Below are 20,655 nucleotides of genomic sequence, written 5' to 3'. Positions count from 1 at the left end.
AAAATTTCACTGGGAGCTTTACCAGTTTGTGAACACAGTTGGAACTTGGACTATGATTAATTTCAAGTGCATCCAAAGTTTGTACTAAGTTTTCACAGGGGAAAGGTGCCTGTTATCTGTGAATAATGCTCTTAAGGAGGAGCTGTAATAAGATAAATCCTTAGCAGCCTCTGAGCTTCATGTGGCACAGTTGAGGCAGATTGGGGATGGGTGGGAGGATGTAGGTAGTTTATACATTTAATCGTTGAAGTTCTCTTGATGCTGGTGCTGGCTGGGATCTGATTTGGCCCCTGGTCCAAGTTACAACATCCAATGGGCCATTCTGTTAAACTGAGGATTGCTGGAGCACAGAAGTGCTCTGATCATGCAACCTTATACCTGGGCACTCACAGCACACCCTGGGTGGGAAGGTGGTGGTTTGGGATGGGTTACATGAGCTCAACACCACCTTGGGATTCCTTTATGCAAGGGGATCCTCTAACTGGTCTGTTAAACCAGCTCTCCGTGTGCTCTGAACAACCAGAATAGTACAGGCAGGCAGAACAGGGGAGACAGGATCTGGCCCCCTATGTGCCCTGTTAGGCTAAGTTGTTATCTTTCCCCTCTCTCCTACCTAAACTCTAATACATTGCTATTATTGAGCACTGAGTGAGGAGAAGGAAGTCGAAGTTTAGGGTATTATTGTAGTAAGGGAGACTTGCTTTGCTGAAAGTTTTCATCAGAGATGCCATCAGTGCAGTTGAATCACAGTTCAGGTCAGAGATCCAACCTTAGCATCCATCAGACTTTCCCCTGGGAACTGGGGATCTAATGATTAAATGCATGGAGAAGCAGCTTGGAAATCTTTGGCTTGACTGGCACAAAAGCCCCAGGGGATTCTATTGCAGTGTGCCAGGCAGGATGTGAGAGGTCAGGAAGCACTATTATGAGACACTGGTCCCCGAGGACTCCAAAAGTCCTTTTGAAGACACCTCTCTCTCTCTCTCTCTCTCATTCACACACACTCACTGTTTGAAAACACATTTGAAATGTTTTCATTATTTTTGTTAGATTTAAACAACTATTTGGTTTTTTAAACACAAATACTTTGGTTTCCTCTTCCCCCTTCAAAGTGTCTGCAACCTAGTATGTGGATTGTTCAGGCTCATGAATAAAAGCAAAAGGCTAATGGTATTGGCTAGGATCAGCCAAGCATGGGGCACGCTTTTCCTGCACATTTGGGCTATATTTTCCAGTGCTGTCCTTATGCAGCCTTAATCTGAATTCCTAAAGCCCAGTGACTCCCATCACAATTCCTGCTACTTCTTGCTCATACTCAGACAACTTTTATTTATATTGCAATGTCATTTAGGGACCCCAACTGAGACGGGGGCCCCATTGTGCTAAATGCTATACATACGTATGGTAAGAAACAATCCTTGTCCTGAACAGCTTACAGACAGAATAGAAAAAACAAAGGGAGGGAGAAAGGAAATATAACTATCAGAGCTGGGCAGGAAACAGTTTTCCTGTCCCATAAGACTTTTTAAGATTTTGAAAAAACTTCCTATCCCAAATCAGGACATAGTCAATCTCAAAAATTTTTGCAAACCAAAAATAAAAAAATATTTAATTATTATGATTGGGTCAGTTAACACTTTGTTTCAATAATTTTGAAGTTTCAGTTTGATTTTGATCTTTTAAAAATATTTTTACTATAAATTAACTTAAATTTCATAACAATTGAATAGAACAAAGGAATATTTTGCTTAGAACATTTTGAAAAGTCCCATTTGGACATTTGTTGAAACTCGTTTAAATTTCTTTTTTTACCAAATCTGACCCCATAAAAGTTTTGATCTCAACAAATCAGCATTTTCTGACAAAGAATGTTTCATTGAGAAACTCCTGACTCGCTCTAGTTATTGTCCCCTTTAACAGACGAGGCACTGAGGCACAGAAGGATGAAGGGCTACATTGTCTGATCCGTATGTGGATGGGCACCTCCAGGTGTACTGACTTCAACAGAAGTATTTGGGTAAGTGCTCACCGATACTACTAAGGTTTGCACTGTCTAGCACGGACTGACTTGCCCAAGGTCACACAGGAAGTCAGTGCCAGTGACAAAGCCAAGAACCAATTCCAGATCTCCTAAGATCCAGTCCAGAGCCTCAGCCACAAGACCATCTTTCCACCAGCTCTGAGCTCAGATTTCTTCAGATGGTCATAACACCTCATAAATGTTTGGAATGAAGTAAGTCTGGTAATAAGCTATCTCTGTCTTAAAGAGGTCAGGATTAAGGCTTTTAATTTGAGCATAATTTAAGTGGGTGCGTGCATTGTGGGTGGGCACATGCTGGAAGTGCAAGGGAGTTTGTTGTGCAGCTGCAGAGTCTGTCAGCCTATTATGATGTCTGGGTGGTATCGTATATGAACTGAAGCCAACATGGGTATTAATAAGGGTTTAACTGATGGGTTTCCTGATTTATAACGACTGCATTAATAGCAGTCTTAACTTAAGGTCACAAAAGTTTTGTTCTTGTCTGACTTGTATTGCATATATGCAGCCAAAGCCCCATCACTGCAGTCCTTGCTGACCCCCACTGGCTCCCGGTTCCTTGAAGAATAACATTCAGGAGCTGCCTGATGGTTCTTTGCTCACACTGTGCTCATTTGGACATCAACATTGAGAGCAGGCAGATCGCAGGTGGACGGGACTACCCTATTACTTTGGTTCACTCATTAAGCAGTCACAGGAAGTGTTCCTGGAGATCTCTCTATTGTTCCATTACAGGCATGGAGGCTTCCCAGGAGATAACGTCAGTCCACTTATGCCAGATTAATCAGTTGCTTTAGTCAACTGCTGAACTGCAGTTTTATAGGAGTGCACTGTCTTTGCTCATTTAATACCCGCTTTCTGAGTGGAGTCATGGATTTCCTGTCAAACAGGGCATTGTATATTCAGGATGAACTCTCCTTTCTTATGGAGGATTCACAAATTCTTCTGCACAGTACAGAGCCTGTACAAGTTTGTCACCATTTTATGCCTTCACCAGTATGATTTGGATAAAATACTTTTTAGAAAACTGAAATCACAGATTGCCCTATTATTTATCAGTTTGAGGAAACAGAAGATCCTAACCAGCCATGCAGAATTAACTGAAAAAGAGACTATACAATTTTTTGGTTTGCCAACAAAGTTTTGATTGTACTCATCGGATCTGGGTTGTACTCAATGCTATCTAAGTGGGTGGCTGTTAGCCCCCCTCTACCACCCCTCCCCCCTAAAAAAATGATTGAGTACAACCTCTGCAACTGAATATATCCTGAAATGTTGCACTTGATATTGGATTACGTCATGACTGAAAATATTTGCTTTAGAAATCTACAAAGCAAAGGCAAGTCATTTTACTGCAAGAAATTTACCAAAGGTCACTTTGTCTCTCTCAGCAAATGACTAACAAATAGCAACCACCTCCCCACAAAGAGAGTGAACCTATAAGGCTTAAAAATCCTGCACTCTAAAACAGAACTCCCTCCCATAGATGTCAAGGGAAGCTTTGGCAGCGAGTTTTGTCCAACAGTTTGCAAAGGCTTTCTAACAACAGCAACATGATATAACCCACTTATAATTAACTTTGTTATAAGTAGAGATGATTGAAAAAAAGTAGATGAATCAGTTTTCCCATTGAAAATGCTGTTTTGCCAAACTCAAAATGTTTCATGGGAACATATCAGCTTCCGCAAATTTTTTTTTTTTTAAATGGAAAATCTTCAGAACAATTTGAAATAGAAATGAAGTCATTTGTTTAGACTTTCTTGTTTTATTTTGACTTTTATTACATTATATTATGAAATATTAATGTTAATATAGTCATATAGTGCCTCAATTATCAAAACAAAACATTTTAATATGGCCATTTCAATATTTCCAACTTCACGTTTTTCGTGAAGAATTTCCATTTTATGAAAATGTCAAGATTTTGATTTTTTGTATTAATTCTGCACAAAGGTAAATTTTGAAAAGTCGGCATTTCCAATGGGACAGAAATTCTGTTTTCTGACCAACTGTAATTATAAGCATTTTCTACAGCATGGAAATATTTGGGAAAAAAATCTGTGTTACTCGTACCAGTTCAGCTGAACCACAGTTAGCAGTGTGGGAAGCTCCAGGTTAGACATCCCATTGTGTGCAGATACCATTTTCAACTCTGTGTCACATAACCTAGCTTGGTTGAAGTCTAATCAACACAGCACTGATCACGATATTGACAGCTGGCGGCTCATCTTCACTAGAGCTCCCAGGGTTGCTGACACCAGTTCACCAGAACCAGGTGCAAACAGTGGGAAGGTCATAGTGGAAATTTGCTCATAGTTCCAATCCATTTCAATGGACTACTATACCTCTCTATTTTTATTTTTTTTTATGATTTCTATTGTGGTCCTGCCCAGTGTCCCCAGTCATGGGTCTTAACCCCACTGTGCTGGACGCATACAGGAAAAAGATGGGTCCAAGAGCTTACAATATATAATACATTTATTTCTTCATTACCTGTTGCTGTAGTGTTAGCTGGCTCCTACTAGACCGATGCTAAATACTGTAATCCCAAGTTATCTCCTCCGATTTCCAATGGAAAAGAGAAGTTTATTTGTTTGGGTTTTTTTAATCTTTAGATTTTAGCTCTAGGCACTTATACAGAAATGTAACATTTCAAACAGTATCTTTCAAGTAAATTGCAGTCACTGTCTAATCTGCCATACAACAATTAAATTTAATTGCCTCCTCTTAGTTATATCCAATTTGGATCAGAGTTCCTAACCAAGATCAGGGCCCCATTGTGCTAGTCACTGTACATTTACATGGTAAGAGACAAACTCTGCCCTCAAAGAGCTTACCTTCAATCAACCTCCAAGTCCCTCATCCCATCGCTCTTAGAAAAGCCTTCGCGAAAGATGAGCCTGAAAGTCAACAAATCCAGGTTCTTTTGGACGAAGAAGAAGAGTAAATTCCAGAGTCTGCAATGCCATACCCCTATCCCATTCCAATTATACTTGGGAGGTAAGTTCCAAGCACCCGTAGGTGATTTAGATATACATAGCTGAGCAGAAACTACCTGACCAGCTTTTTAATGTATTTGCAAAAAGGTTTAATTTGATAGGAAGTACATATTCAAGAGAAAATGATGGCTGTCGCGGGTCAGGCATGCCCTGTCCACTTTTGGGATGGGGCCCCGGTCATTATAGGCCCATGGGCAAGTCTGCACAACCCCTTTGGGTCTCGGAGTAATGTGGCCTAACAGCCAAAGTCAGTCTGCCTGCCCTCTCAACCAGGGCTGTACGGCCTAGTGGCCAGAGTCAGCAGAGTGGCCCTTGCAACTGGGGCTGTGCGGCCTAGCAGCTGAGTTTTGCCTGATTTGGGTTTCATTACAAAAGTTCTGCATAACTTTAATGACAATCTGTGGGTTAACTGAGCAAATATGGGATAGTAATCACAACCTAATGTTCTTATATTTTCAGGTCTTTTATCCCACGTTGGTGTAGTTTTTAATTTCTCTTTTTTACTCCAGGTCTGATAAGCTGATAAGTATGTGAAATCCTTCCCTCTGCTTCTGGAATACCATATTTGCTCTAGTGTGTGTGTGTTGTGTACCACACTCTGGTAGCTGTAGCATGCCGAAGATGTAAAGCCCTAATACTGCTATAACTGATGGAAAATCTTGTTTAGCTTAAATGGTTAGAGCTATGTTTTAGGGAAGGACATGAGTTCTGACCTTTGCTGAAAACCATGAAGTCCATGAGAAAATGTTGTAGAGGATAGATGACAACTATGAAGCTCAAATAGTCACAGAATGGTTGTTGATTCCAAGTCATAGACTCTTGAGTTTTCATTCTGAGCTGCTGCTGATCCACATGATTATCATTTGTCTCTCTCCATTTTTTGCAGCTAGATAGGTTTTTGTTTATGAATCGCACGTTTGTTTCAGAAAAGGACAAACATGATATAAGGTTTGCCATCCTGACTCAAGATGGGCAAGTGCTAATAAACTGGGTTATGAAAGGCATCTAAGGAAAATAGAAGACTAATTTAAGGGTCACTGCCATTGCTCTAGAAATGGACCCTGCTAAGTAAACATCAGCATGTTACTAGTGGATCTGCAAAACTTTAGTTGCTAGTTAATTTACAAGTAAAACTTGCATTGTTAAAATTCTCTGTAGCTCTATTAGTTATAAGGAGGTGAAAGAGATCAGTGCTTCTGCAAAGGTGCAACTCCATTAAAAAGCAGTATTGTCACTTATTGAAATCAGTAGGATTTCACTGAGCAAATAGCAATAATGCAATACATCCACTTCAGCCATCCTTTTTCAGCTGTCATTCTGCTCCACATCCACATTCAGCTCTCTAGCAACCACTGCAGGTGCGCTGCTCTCTGGGTACCTTTACCATAGTGACCAGCCTGAAGAAGTGGCTTGTGGGAAATTTGGAAAGGGGTATTGGGAGCCAAAACAATTTTAGAAGGGGAAGCTCAATTGTCTGAAACTCCCTGGGAAACACAGCTATTTCTGCGCTATAGTCTCAAAACGGAGGTCAGGCTGAATGCGCTGACATTGTTCTTTGCTCACAGACACATTTCTACGGGGGACCCTGAAAGTTAATTGCCAGCCTTCTGTCTAGCCCCCACCCCTGGTGATCTCTCTCTCTCTCTCTCTCTCTCTCTTTCTTTTCCTTGCTGCTGATTAATTAAATTACTATGGGGTTGAATGAGGGTTGGAGAGTCCTTATCTTAACCAGATTTAGCAATTTTTTTATGGGAGGAAAAGTATTATTTTTACACATGTATCAAAAATGGCTTAATGGATTTTCTTCAAATATAAGAAAATACTCACTTTTGGGAAGATACAAAATATAAAAACCTTTCATCGGAATAGGTTGTTTTTCTAAAGTTATGATCAAGGGGAAAGGGAGGGTTGTAATGGAAAGTATTTTGCAACTATAGCTTTCACAAGCCAAGCAAAACTATAATAAGAGAATTCCCAGAAGCTGGCTAAAGAAATTGGGGAAAGCTCAGAGGAAGAATGGGGATAAAACTCAAATGGTGAGTGGATAGATCAAAGAAACTGTAAATGGAACATAGAAAATTTCCTCTTTGAATTATTGGATCAAATCTGGCAGGCAGTGGAGCATTGGTCCCAACCTCTCAGTGCTGTTAATGCAAGTATTCCTTTTCCGGCGTAAGTCATGATGTTTATGTGACAGCTTCTGGATGTTACCCTACCATGACACTACTCCTGGAAGCATGAAATGTAATGTACTCTGAAATATCACTGAAAGAATGGGATTATGGAGTCCATATTTGTTGCCAGTTTCCTAAAGTTCATGTGCTAAAGCAGGGGCACACTTCAGTATACCCTCAGATTTAGTGTGCAAATCCTTGCCTTGTGCACCCGCAATAGGGCACTGCCAGGGTACAAACTGACATGCACAAAAGTGATCATGGACCTTAGTGAGAACATGCTTTTGAAAATTTGGCCTTCAGAGACTTGAACGCTAAATATGACGACTAGAATCAAGTAAAAAGATTATTTTTCTAGCTGCCAACCCTGCAAAATGAACCTGGGTTATGAGAAGAAAATAAATTCATGCTGACCTACTGTGGGTAGTTAACATTCTACAGGCCAAATTCTGGTCTCAGTTACACTTGGGCAACCTTGTTATGCAAGTGTAATTGAGACCAAAATTTGGCCCTACAGATGGAAGTTAGTTAACAGTTCTGCTGATAATGCATGAGCCAGGATAGATTCCTGTTCACCCACCCTTAGCTGTGCTGGCTCTGCAAACAACTAAAAGCATTAACATGATTATTTTTAAATGTATGAAAGGATTATTTTTGTCACTAAAGTGACTTGAATATACATGGGAACAAGCTCTACTGAATCAGGGGAGCCATTTCTGCATAGACTTTTTAGAGCAGTGCTGCACTTTAGGCAGGTAGGGTGCTACAGACATTACAGTACTGCTACAGGAGACAGAGCTGTCTTCCGATCTACTTAATTATTAACACCATATGTGTGTACAGATGTGGGCAGATGAAATATGATGTTAAAATGTCTCCTTATTGACCTATATCTATAATACATTCATCCCAAGGGGCATGTGGGCAACTGTTGCACAGCAACCTTAACTTGGATTGTAATCTTGTTAACAGCTTTGGTTTATTTAAGCAGTTATAGCTTCAACCTCTAAAATACAAGAGGGAGGGAGAAAATAGAGCAAGGGGTGTTGAGGTAGAATGCCAGGGATGGTAAGGCACCCACACCAATGGTAGTGTAGGGAGGCACTGGAAAGATCTCCCTTCTTCCTTCAAGGCATTTTGAGTAATAGGATCAGAATATGATTGAGAACAGGGAGTGAATTCAGAGGAACTAAACAATAAACCAAAACCGAGAAGTTCTTTTCTACTTTAAGCCTTAGAATAGCACATTAAACCCAAGAAGGAGGATATGAATGTTTCTCACTATTGTACTGCGCCAACTCTTGTGCAGCCAACTGGAGAAGTGGGTTGTCACCACTGTACCAACAGGCCACCTCTACTTTTCCATCTCTTTGATCTTTCAGTGTCTCCCCTTATGAATTACTTGCTTTCACCTTTTGCAACTCACTTCACAGGGCTGGGTGCTATTGTCCATCTCCTTTTGACTGAGGAGAAAGGGATGTCTTGGTTTCAGAATGCTTTACCCTTTAGGTCCCTCTCTGAGACAAGTCTGGGTGAAACTTACAGGTCTTTCAATAAAACAAGAGTTATTAAAAAGGAAAGAGAAAAGTGTTTAAAACAAACTACGTGTTCCTACCTTGCAATAGATCGACATTTACGCTTAGTCAAAGGTAACCTAGATAAGGCACTCTGAGCATCGATTACAGTAACAGCTTACATTCTCTCAAAAGCAAATCCCCTCTGTGACCCCAGCTCTCGGCATCCCATGCTGCCTAGAGAGAGTGTGTCCATGTGTGTGCCCCCTTTCCACCCCTGAACCAGCTTTTATCAAGCTTTTGTCTGAGGATTCATTATTATATGCTGGGAAATGGCTCTCTCCGTCCCCCTCAACACCATTTCACACAAGTCTGGTGAGTGCCATCTGAGCAGTCAAGTGTGGATATCAGTGGCTGCACTGTTGTATGATAATGGCCTCCTCATTGGAGGATGGGGAAGATGATAGCTCTGACTCCGTTTTCTCTCAGTGGAGTTTCTTCCCTGAAACACAGCTTGTTTCTCTCAGTTATAGAATATAATATATGAAATAGGAACAGAAGCTCATGTCCTGTCATACAGGTACAGTGGGGTATGTAACCCTCATTTTGTCCCGGGCAGATCTGGCTTGTATTCTGAACACCAGTTTAACTGCTTAGTATCCTTAAAACTGAAAACTTGGATTCAGCATTAAAGTTGGGCAAATAACTGACTTTTCCATTTGGTGGCAGTGCAGAAAAAATGAAAAAATAATTGAGCTGAAATGAAAAGTTTTTGAAATTTTCAGCAAACCAAAAAATAAAATAATAAAAAAGGAGTTAAACAAATGTTTTGTTTCAATTTCAAGCATTTTAAAACTTTTTAAAAATAACTTTGAAGGGTATTTCAAAATGCAAAGAATTTTTTCTTTCAGCACAATTTGGTGAAACCAACACAAAATCATGAGACGTTTTGATGTTGCCAAATCTGTAGCATTTTACTAAAAAAGGTTTTGATGAAAATTGTACTTAGCCCTATTCTTCATTCTCTCTGTGTTTAAATGATGGAAGTTTTGCAGGAGTTATGCAGTAAGTACAAAATAACCCTTAAAACAATCAATCTGGCCCAGCCAAGAAATAGATATGTCTTGTGGGGCTTTGCTCACTCTTTGCTCAGTGATCATGTGCTTCTTCATGCATGCTTGTAGCTGTTAATAATAATAATTATTAGTAATATTAATAATTATAGCACAGCTGGCAATGGTCACAGCATTACCCACAACCTAGAACTCACCTGTTCATGTGACAAGATCCCGAAACTAATTTGAAGAGCTTGTGATTTGGTTTTATTTATTTGTCGGGTAAGGTGGGTAGAGTAGGGAGAAGCAGGGTGCATGTGTGATTCTGGAGTTATGAAGTATTGGGAAATCCTGTGGAATTTTCCCTGTCAATACATGAGCATAACCTCCCAGGGGCATTGTTTTAACTCAGAAGGATCAGCCTTGTAGAAAGAGGAAGAGCTGTTAAGGCTGCCTTCTTTTTCACTCTACATTCAGTTGAAGGCTTAAACATCTTCTTGATCGGCTTTGGTGTTGGCAATGACCATATGAAGTTCCCAGCATATGTGGCTCTTCAGTGACTTCAGTCTTCACTCTCTGAAATAAAGTGTGTATGTTTGTACATTCATGTAATGATTTTCTACCTGCCCTATGACTCAGCGTACTTATGACTTAAAATAAAACTAATTGGTATGCAAGCCTGTACCTTCTCACCTCTATCACCAGCAAAGTGCTTTATGTTATTCTCCTACTCCAGTACTTGTTGCCAATTGGAGCTCTTCCAAGAGACCTTCAAACAGCACATTCGCAGGTGACATCCCCTTTCTGGCCAAACTATGCTGGAGTGGGGAAGATAGCAGCCATAAAGTAAATTTTTCTTCTTCTTTAAAGAGGAAGAAGTTGGAAGGGATGAGAGAGGTCGAAGTATTGTGGGGGAAGTGAGCAATCATCAGGAGCCTTCTGATGAAGGGAGGGGAGGATGGTGGATTGAAGAAACTAGAGCCCTCAGGGCAATTCTTACACATCCTATAAAATATATCAGAGCAATACTGTCAGTGATCTTATTCTCCAGACACCTGAGTTCTGCACTCTTAATTGAAAAGTGCCAGGGGTAGGGTGTTCACCTTGAAACTCATTATCTACCGAGAGTTGTTTTTCACTTGCTACTTCTGAGAACTTTTGTTTTAAACTGAAGTAAGAATTTCAGATTGGAATTACATTTTCCTGTTGGGCTGCAAAGCTTTTTTTTTCCCCTCAGGGGGAGGTAGGGAGTGTAGCTAATAAGGCCTAGTTTATTTAAATTCTGTATTTGAGATGTACCAATTTTATTGTTTGTCAGAGTGTGATGTTAGTCTTATATGTGTTTCTGATATTGTAGTACGTAAGGTTTAATAATAGTTTTCATTAAAAGTTTCTGTCTATAGCTTGTTGATTTTATTATGTGAGCCTCTACAGGCCCCAGATGTGATCAGGAGCCCCATTGTGATAGGCACTGTATAGCATGTAGTGAGAGAGAGAGTCCCTGACCTGAAGTGCTTGTAATCTAAATAGACAAGACAGACAAAAGGTGAGAGAAAAGAACTATAATTGTTCCCACTTTACAGATGGGGAACTGAGGCACAGAGAAATGGAGTGATTTATATAAGGTCATGCAGGAAGTCTGTGACAGAACCAGGAATTAAATCCAGATTTTCTGGAGTCTGTCTAGTGCTTTTACCACAAAGACTATCTTTTCTTTGTATAGATCTACAATACCATATATTACTAGCTATAAGTGTGTCTGTAATATGAAAGTGTGAGTGTTTCCCTGGTTTGTTTATATTTTGGGACTAAGAATCCAGGAACTGGATTATACAATTAAACAGAAAAGAAGCTCTTCCCTGCAAGCCATTAGAGAGGCAAAGCTGAACCACAGAGAGGTGATGATTAATTTCAGAGTAATTCATACCAAGCCATTGCAGGGGTGGAGAAGATGAAGAGTGGAGGAGTGGGAGGGGCCAATAAGCTCTTAAACTTGTAAGGGCTATTTTCCTTATCAACAGTGCTCACACGTTTACACTGAGTTCAGCTCAGCAGCTTGCAAAATCGAGGCCTCTGCTTCTCATTCTTCTTTGACTCTTACCCGTATCTTCATTAATCCTGCAATTCAGGAGCAAGTTAGCCATGTGTGTCTGGAAACACCTACCCATATCACAGAAGAGTATTGATTTAATTCCTTCTACAAGCCATTTGCATAATTATTTTAGCCATTTTAAGCAGGAGCTGAGTGAGTACTGATTTTGCAAGGGAACTACGTGACCCCTTGTGAGCGCTGCACCTCCCTCAACACTGACAGGGGTAGCAATGCTAATCTATGAGCTGACTCTCACGAATGGATAGGTAATTGGTTCACTCAACCTGAAAATACTTAATGCTTCCTAAGCAGTGCAATAGTATCGTGAACTACTCCCACATTTTCTTGTCTTCCCATCAGACTCACCAGAATAGAAGCCTTTGTCATTCAATTATTTTTAGCAGAATTTTATTCTGTATAGCTCTGCAGCATGGGTATTGGACACAGAAGGAAAGAATTTTACACAACAGCCTGTGACTCTGTCACTGTCAAAAGTGGTGGGCAGTGACTGGGACCCTCCTATGAGTGACTAGGCCCCTCGTAGTGTGCCTGCATGTGGTCAGTAGTGGGGATCAGAATATGCACATGTGGGAAGAGCGTCACTGAAGGGCCTTTGCTAGTTCGGCACATTTTACTGACCACACAATACTATGTGCAGTCACAGTACTCTGTCAATAATTACTGAATAGTGATGCCATTGTTTTAGGAGATAGGGATGGAGGGCGATAAGTGTGTTCTACTGCTTCCCTCCGAGTGCTTCCTGGATAACATTATCCTTTTCAATATTTATGTAAGCAGAGTCAGGATGAGCTCTACCCTGACATCTGGTGGTGAATTGTGGCAAGTTGCGGAAAAGAACTTCAGGGGCTGATCTTGTTTGCATAGGCACACCCACCCCGCCTAGCATGAGCCCACAGCAGCCCAAAGGGTCACTTTGGCTGCTGTGGGATCCCCAGTTTCTCTGTTATTGGGGCAGGAAGAATAAAGTGTTGTTACCGGACCACATAAGGTGCCCCTTAACACCCCCCCGCCCTTTTCCACCCAGGCTGGGAGGTAAAACTCTGCAGATAAACTTTTGAACTCTGGGGCTGCACGGACCAGGGACAGAGACTTTTGGGTTGTTGGACTTTTGGGACTTTAGGTGATTTTTGGGTTGCTGGACTCAAGAACTAAAGGAAAAGGACACAGCCCAATTTGCTGGGGTGGGTTTTTGCTCATGGTTTGGTTTATGAACCCTAGTTGTGGTGTTTTCCCAATTTAATGCTGATGTCATTTACCTCATGTTATTAAAGATTTTCTGCTACACCGAGACTCTGTGCTTGCGAGAGGGGAAGTATTGCCTCTTGGAGGCGCCCAAGGGTGTGTGTAAGATTTTCCCAGGTCACTGGGTGGGGGCTCAAGCCAGTTTTGCATTGCGTTGTTGAGAGGGAACCCCTATGTACTGAACCCAGCCCTTTCTTCTATCAGCTCGGCCTGGCAGAAGGGTTACATTTAAACAATCAATCCAAAAAAATCCAGGTTGTTTTTCCCAGCTCTTCTCTGTCCTGTTGTTGTTTCGGGGGGATGATGGTGCCTGTAAATGTTCGGCAGACTTATACAAAGTGCCACATCCTGACACTGTTGTACACTGGAATAAGGGATGCACTAGCCATTTTTTTTCCAGAGGGGAGCTCCACTCCAGCCTGTCCAATTCTCAATTCTGTTAGCTTGGGTGGAAGGGACCGTGCAGCTGTTGAAGCGGCAGGGAGCTCAGGCAGTCCATTGTCTGAATACCAAAAATAGGTCCATCTACCCTGTAAAAGATTAAATAGTAAAGGTCTGAGCCAAAGTCCATTGAATTCAATGGCAGTGTTTCCATTTGGATCAGGCTTCTGGGCTGTGTCAGCATATCAGGGAACAAAACCAATCCCTGCATGTTGAATTACAGGTCTGAATCCAACAAATTTAGGCTTACCAGAAAGAAACCTCCAGCCTCAATTATCCCCAGCAATCTTCAGGAAGACCACCCCATTTTTTAAAACCTTTTGTGGTGTCCTGTTGCTCGTTCAGCTTAGTGAGTGAAGTTGTCCATAGGGCCAACTATGTGAAAAACCATGGCATGTGCTCACTAAAATGTCACCATGCTTATCTGAGTGACCTAGACAAATTGGAGGATTGGGCCAAAAGAAATCTAATGAGGTTCAACAAGGATAAGTGCAGAGACCTGCACTTAGGAAGGAAGAATCCCATGCACCGCTACAGGCTGGGGACCGACTGGCTAAGCGGCAGTTCTGCAGAAAAGGACCTGGGGATTACAGTGGATGAGAAGCTGGATCTGAGTCAGCAGTGTGCCCTTGTTGCCAAGAAGGCTAATGGCATTTTGGGCTGCATTAGTAGGATCATTACCATCAGATCGAGGGAAGTGATTTCCCTCTAGTCGGCACTGGTGAGACCACATCTGGAGTATTGTGTCCAGTTTTGGGCCCCCCGACTACAGAAAGGATGTGGACAAATTGGAGAGAGTCCAGCAGAAGGCAACGAAAATGATCAGGGGGCTGGGGCACATGATTTACGAGGAGAGGCTGACGGAACTGAGATTGTTTAGTCTGCAGAAGAGAAGAGTGAGGGGGGATTCGATAGCAGCCTTGAACCACCAGAAGGGGGGTTCCAAAGAGGATGGAGCTTGGCTGTTCTCAGTGATGGTAGATGACAGAACAAGGAGCAATGGTCGCAAGTTGCAGTGGGAGAGGTCTAGGTTGGATATTAGGAAACACTATTTCACTAGGAGGGTGGTGAAGCACTGGAATGGGTTACCTAGGGAGGTGGTGGAATCTCCATCCTTAGAGGTGTTTAAGGCCCAGTTTGACAAAGGCCTGGCTGGGATGATTTAGTTGGTGTTGGTCCTGCTTTGAGCAGGGGGTTGGACTACATGACCTCCTGAGGTTTCTTCCAACCCTAATCTTCTATGATTCTATGGTTGACGACATTGGAACTCAAAGGCAAAGCTCAATTCAAGAGGCTTTGACATTCAGTTTTGCACAGATATACTAAACAGGTACACACTCCTGTAAATCTGGTTCTTGCAGCCATTTTTGGAATCAGCTGAATTGTATGAACACCAGGCTGTGGAACTGGTACTCACTCAGACAATTGAGGTTGAATAATCTGTCAGCATTCTCTGCATTCCTTCGAGGACCAAGGATCCTTTTTCATATGCTCTGGAGCCAACAATGACCCTTTCTATTCAGATTGTACATGCCCTTGAACTAATGTCTGTATGCAAATCAGGATATTATAAGAGGTTTTTTTTTAGTACAACAATCTGACCTTGTGATGATATATTTAACCAAGGTCCCATTTTCTTGCTTCCCATGAAAATTAATAACCCACAGCACTTTACACAAAGACTAGAAGAACAACCCATTAGTTTCTGTGTATTAGTATATATTACTTGTATTACAGTGTTCAGAGTAGCAGCCGCGTTAGTCTGTATCTGCAAAAAGAACAGGAGGACTTGTGGCACCTTAGAGACTAACAAATTTATTTGAGCATAAACTTTCATGAGCTACAGCTCACTTCATCGGATGCATGCAATGGAAAATACAGTGGGGAGATTTTATAGACACAGAGAACATGAAACAATGGGTGTTACCATACACACTGTAATGAGAGTAAAAAGAACAGGAGTACTTGTGGCACCTTAGAGACTAACAAATTTATTTGAGCATAAGCTTTCGTGAGCTACAGCTCACTTCATCAGATGCAACTAACAAATTTATATGAGCATAAGCTTTCGTGAGCTACAGCTCAGTTCATCGGATGCGGATACAGACTAACACAGCTGCTCCTCTGAAACCTGTAATGAGAATGATCAGGTAAGGTGAGCTATTACCAGCAGGAGAGAAAAAAACATCTTTATTCAAGCCTAATATAATGGTGTCCAGTTTGCAAATTAATTCCAATTCAGAGGTCTCTCGTTGGAGTCTGTTTTTGAAGGTGGTTTTTTTTTTTTGAGAATTGCCACTTTTAGGTCTGTAATCGAGTGACCAGAGAGGTTGAAGTCTTCTCTGAATGGTTATTGAAAGTTATAATTCTTGACGTCTGATTTGTGTCCATTTATTCTTTTTCATAGAAACTGTCCGGTTTGGCCAATGTACATGGCAGAGGGGCATTGCTGGCACATGATGGCATATATCACATTAGTAATCATGTGCCAGCAATGCCCCTCTGCCATGTACATTGGCCAAACTGGACAGTTTCTATGTAAAAGAATAAATGGACACAAATCAGACGTCAAGAATTATAACTTTCAAAAACGAGTCGGAGAACACTTCAACCTCTCTGGTCACTCGATTACAGACCTAAAAGTGGCAATTCTCAAAAACAAAACAAAACAAACAAAAAAAACCCTTCAAAAACAGACTCCAGCGAGAGACCTCTGAATTGGAATTAATTTGCAAACTGGACACCATTACATTAGGCTTGAATAAAGATGTTTTTTTTCTCTCCTGCTGGTAATAGCTCACCTTACCTAATCATTCTCATTACAGGTTTCAGAGGAGCAGCTGTGTTAGTCTGTATCCGCATCCGATGAACTGAGCTGTAGCTCACGAAAGCTTATGCTCATATAAATTTGTTAGTTGCATCTGATGAAGTGGGCTGTAGCTCACGAAAGCTTATGCTCAAATAAATTTGTTAGTCTCTAAGGTGCCACAAGTACTCCTGTTCTTTTTACTCTCATTACAGTGTGTATGGTAACACCCATTGTTTCATGTTCTCTGTGTCTATAAAATCTCCCCACTGTATTTTCCATTGCATGCATCCGATGAAGTGAGCTGTAGCTCACGAAAGTTTATGCTCAAATAAATTTGTTAGTCTCTAAGGCGCCACAAGTCCTCCTTTTCTTTTTGTATTACAGTAGCACCTAAAGTCCCTAGCTGGGGTTGGGGTTCCGTTGTGTTAGGCACTGTACAGACACTTAGTGAGAAACAGTCCTTGCCATGAAGAAATTACAAACTAAACAGACAAAGGAAATGTTAACGGCATGATACAGACAGGTTACTGAGACACAGAGAGATTAAGTCACTTGGTAAAGGCCAGACGTGGTAGAACTGGGAATTGAACCCAGATTTCCTGGTCCAGTGCCTTAAGCACAAAAAACATCCTATCTCACATAATACAGGTACTGCACTACTAGTGTCTGACAGCGTAATTCATTCTGGGATACCCAGAGTATGAAATCCATTTCCTCTCTATTATCAAAACATTTCAAGAACATTTTCAATTGATGTGCTTAGACATCCTTGTGGGATGCATATAAAAAGGAGCCTGAATGAAATCCCACCTCTTTACCTAATTTCTGTAATAAAAAAAGATTTGGTGTTTGCTGGTTTAATCTGCCAGAGGAAGAAAGCACAAGAACAACACTGAGCCATTTGCACACTGTAGCAAGTAGTTTCCACTTTAAACAAGGTAATTCCAATCACCGCCCCTTTTAAACAAACAAACAAAAAAACCCCCAAAATAATCCGATTAAAAAAATCCTGCAGTGCAAATTAGAGTTATCAGTTTTGATTTATTTTACTTACTAAAAGTCTCAACTGTATAAAATCATAAAGCAACTCAACGGCCTTTATTATGGTAATAGAATTCCGACTGGCATTATTTTCAAATGATATAGTTTACCTCAGGTCAAGTGACATGAGAGAGGAGGCAGCAGGAAAATGGTACAGTGAAATTTATCATTACTCACCTCCCATGATGAGGAACAAACATTGTCTTAGTTTTGCAAGTTTTTAACTGTTCATCCCAAATTATGCAGTTTATGCGCTTGGGCTCATCCTATTTGAGGAGTCATGATAAGCAGCTGTTTCCTGGGTGCATTAATTTCTGAATCTGAGATAATCCTATCTGAGTGAAGCTGAGGACACCATGCTTGTGTTGCCAAGCAAAACAATGGTTTCTCTCTGTCTCTTTCTGTTTTCTCTGCAGTGATTGAAGAGCAGATACAAACTTGGCCAAGTTTCTCATCTTTTTTGGGTTTTCTCTGGCCCCCAAATTAACAGCTTTGTAAACTTGGTTATTGTAATTGCAAATACCAATCTGACTTCAGCTAAGCCATTCTCCCCTAGTATCATTCCTCGAACCAAAACAAAAACATAGTAACGCCAATGCAGACCTTAAATCCTGATTCAGCAAAGAATTTAAGAACGTGTTGAACTTTCAGCATATTTTGAAGACTGGCCTTATTCAGCAAAGCACTTAAGCTATTTGCATTTTGATGATTTGTGGCCTTATTGTGTCTAACAATAAATAAACCTCCAAACCTCACTGGAGATGCAGTTGTGTTATATATGTGTTGTACACCAGAGTTGTCTAAAACTTTCACAATGAAACTGGAGTTTCATTGGTCTTATTTCTCAGATGAGACCTCTGCAGGTTATACAATAACTTGCTTGTTTCACTATTACCTTGTCCTCCGTTCCCCTACTTGTATATTTTATTCATCTGTTGTGACTTACCATAACCATGGGTATGAGCTGTTTGGGTCGGGGCTGCCTCTCACTATCTGTTGGAACAGTGCCGTGTGCAATGGGGTGTTGATCTTTCATTGGTGCCCCTTTGGCATGAATGTAAGGCAAACTAAAAAACAATAATCGTGTTTTGTTCCCCACATAAAATTTAGTTCAACGTTGTGAGCAAACATGAGCTGAGAATTGAGTGAATCTTAGCTCTTAGCTCTATGATCTTTTCCAGATGGCTTCATAGGGATTCCAGGGATAAACCATGGCCAAGGAGCTAATGGGTACCAGAGCAGATGTCGTCTGTGTAGTTGGCCATACCCTTCCATAATCATCTGGGACTAGACCAGTTTGGGGAAGCACTCAATTCAGTTGGTCCCAGTTCAGCAAAACATTTCAGCATATGTTTAAATTCTGGGATTTAAGAGTGTGCCTAACGTTAAGCATGTACTGAAATGATTTGTTGAACAGGGATGGACTTGCTGAACCTGGGCCTGAGTGGGAAGACCTCTGCCAGGGACCTTCACAGAGACTTCCTCCTTCAGAGCCCCGCCCATGGTTTATCCATGGGAAGGTACAGTGTGGGCTGAGGACATGATTTTGAATGCTTCCCTTCTGCAATGGTAGCAGTGTCAGTGGCTTTGAGACTATAGTTCTTGGATAACGTTTTTTCTAGCTTCCTGGGTTTTTAATTCTACCAGCACTTAGCTGCCATAGGCACTTGCTATTTTTTTTCTTTTAAAAAAATATCATTAAAATCTCCCTGAGGCGGTATACAGTATATTTGCCATTAGATAACAAACGCCTTAGGCAGCCTTCATCTATTCTTATCTATATGTGAAAGTATATCCTTCCTTTCCCAGAAGTTCTCTTCATTGTTAATAAGAGGTCACTCACTCTAATAATCTGAACCCGTGCCATCGGACATGAGATTCTAAGTGACAAAAAAAACTATTGATACTGGCTGCTTAGGTGAAATATTAGCCTTTGGGTGAGGATCAAACATGATCTCAGTTTAATATTGGTCAATATGTTTATTTTAGATATTAGTAAAGATTTGATAGACATAACTGACATATCATCTATCTAGGGACTCTTGCTCTCACACTTTCAGAGGGATGGACTTCATGATAATATATCAGGTATTTTCCAACTCTAACTGCTATGATTTAAAGGCTTCACATGGAAGCTTTTGTAACTTGCGCCTCAGTGGCAGTCCAAAGGTTAAATGGATGCCTTTCAGTTTCTGCAGAGCAGTTATCCAGGATTAGGTTCTCTCAGTGGATCTTTAGCCACTCATAAATCAGAGGGTTCTCCTACTACGATTTCTTCCCTTTTGTGTAATCTTTCCAAGCATGCAAGTGACCTTGTCTCACTGGGATAGTGCAACCATGATATTTTCCCCGTAGCAACCAAAATCCTTTTCTCTTTTCTGTTCTTTTTATTTTGAGAGGGTGGGATATGGACTGGCGTTAAACTGCAACTGCCAAATCATGTGAGAGAAAAACAGTAAATCACTGCTAATAAGTTTCTAAAATTATTGTCATTGTCCTCTCTGTTTTGATGCATGCTTGTCCCTTTTGATGAATTGTGACAGTGAGTGATTCATTCCATCAGGGTTGTTTCTTTTCCTCCAAGGTACCTAGTTTCACTTCTTGGCAGAAAAAGCAGAGTCATTTTTGCCTAATATAAGATTTCTAGATGTGTGTGTGAGGTAATGTTAGCCGATGGCCAGGGATGTTTGGTGAGGTGCCAGCTATGCCCGTTTATACCATCCGTGACTTTAACCGGTAGGACGCACTGTCCCTTCGCGGTGGGCAGCCCGGGCTAGGCTGACGGATGCCCCAAGGTCCTAACCACCCGTGACTTTAACTGCTAGAGCTCAGAGCTCCTTCGCAGCAGGCAGTCAACACTGACTGACAGGTGCCCCAATGGCAGCACTAAGAACCTCTCCACACCCGTGACTTTAACTGCTAGAGCTCAGAGCTCCTTCGCAGCGGGCAGTCAGGATTGACTGACAGGTGCCCCAAGAGTTTGCCCCGTGGAGGCGGCACAACTCAACGCTAGGCTCTTAGTACTCTCACCTAATGGCCAGGCTTTATAGCCAAAACGGCTGAGGTTCTTTAATTGTGTTGGCTGCTTCACAGTAAACCAGAGAAACAAGTCAGGCTTATGCACAAATGGTTACCAAAATTTATTAAACTAGATTCTAATCATGTGGTTACAAAATTGCTAGTGCCTACTTATTTAAATGTAGAGATGTTACACACACAAACAAGTTAC

This window comes from Natator depressus, chromosome 7 (assembly GCF_965152275.1).
Source record: "Natator depressus isolate rNatDep1 chromosome 7, rNatDep2.hap1, whole genome shotgun sequence".
In the NCBI taxonomy this organism is placed as follows: domain Eukaryota; kingdom Metazoa; phylum Chordata; order Testudines; family Cheloniidae; genus Natator; species Natator depressus.
Note: the sequence above shows the minus strand (reverse complement) of the source record.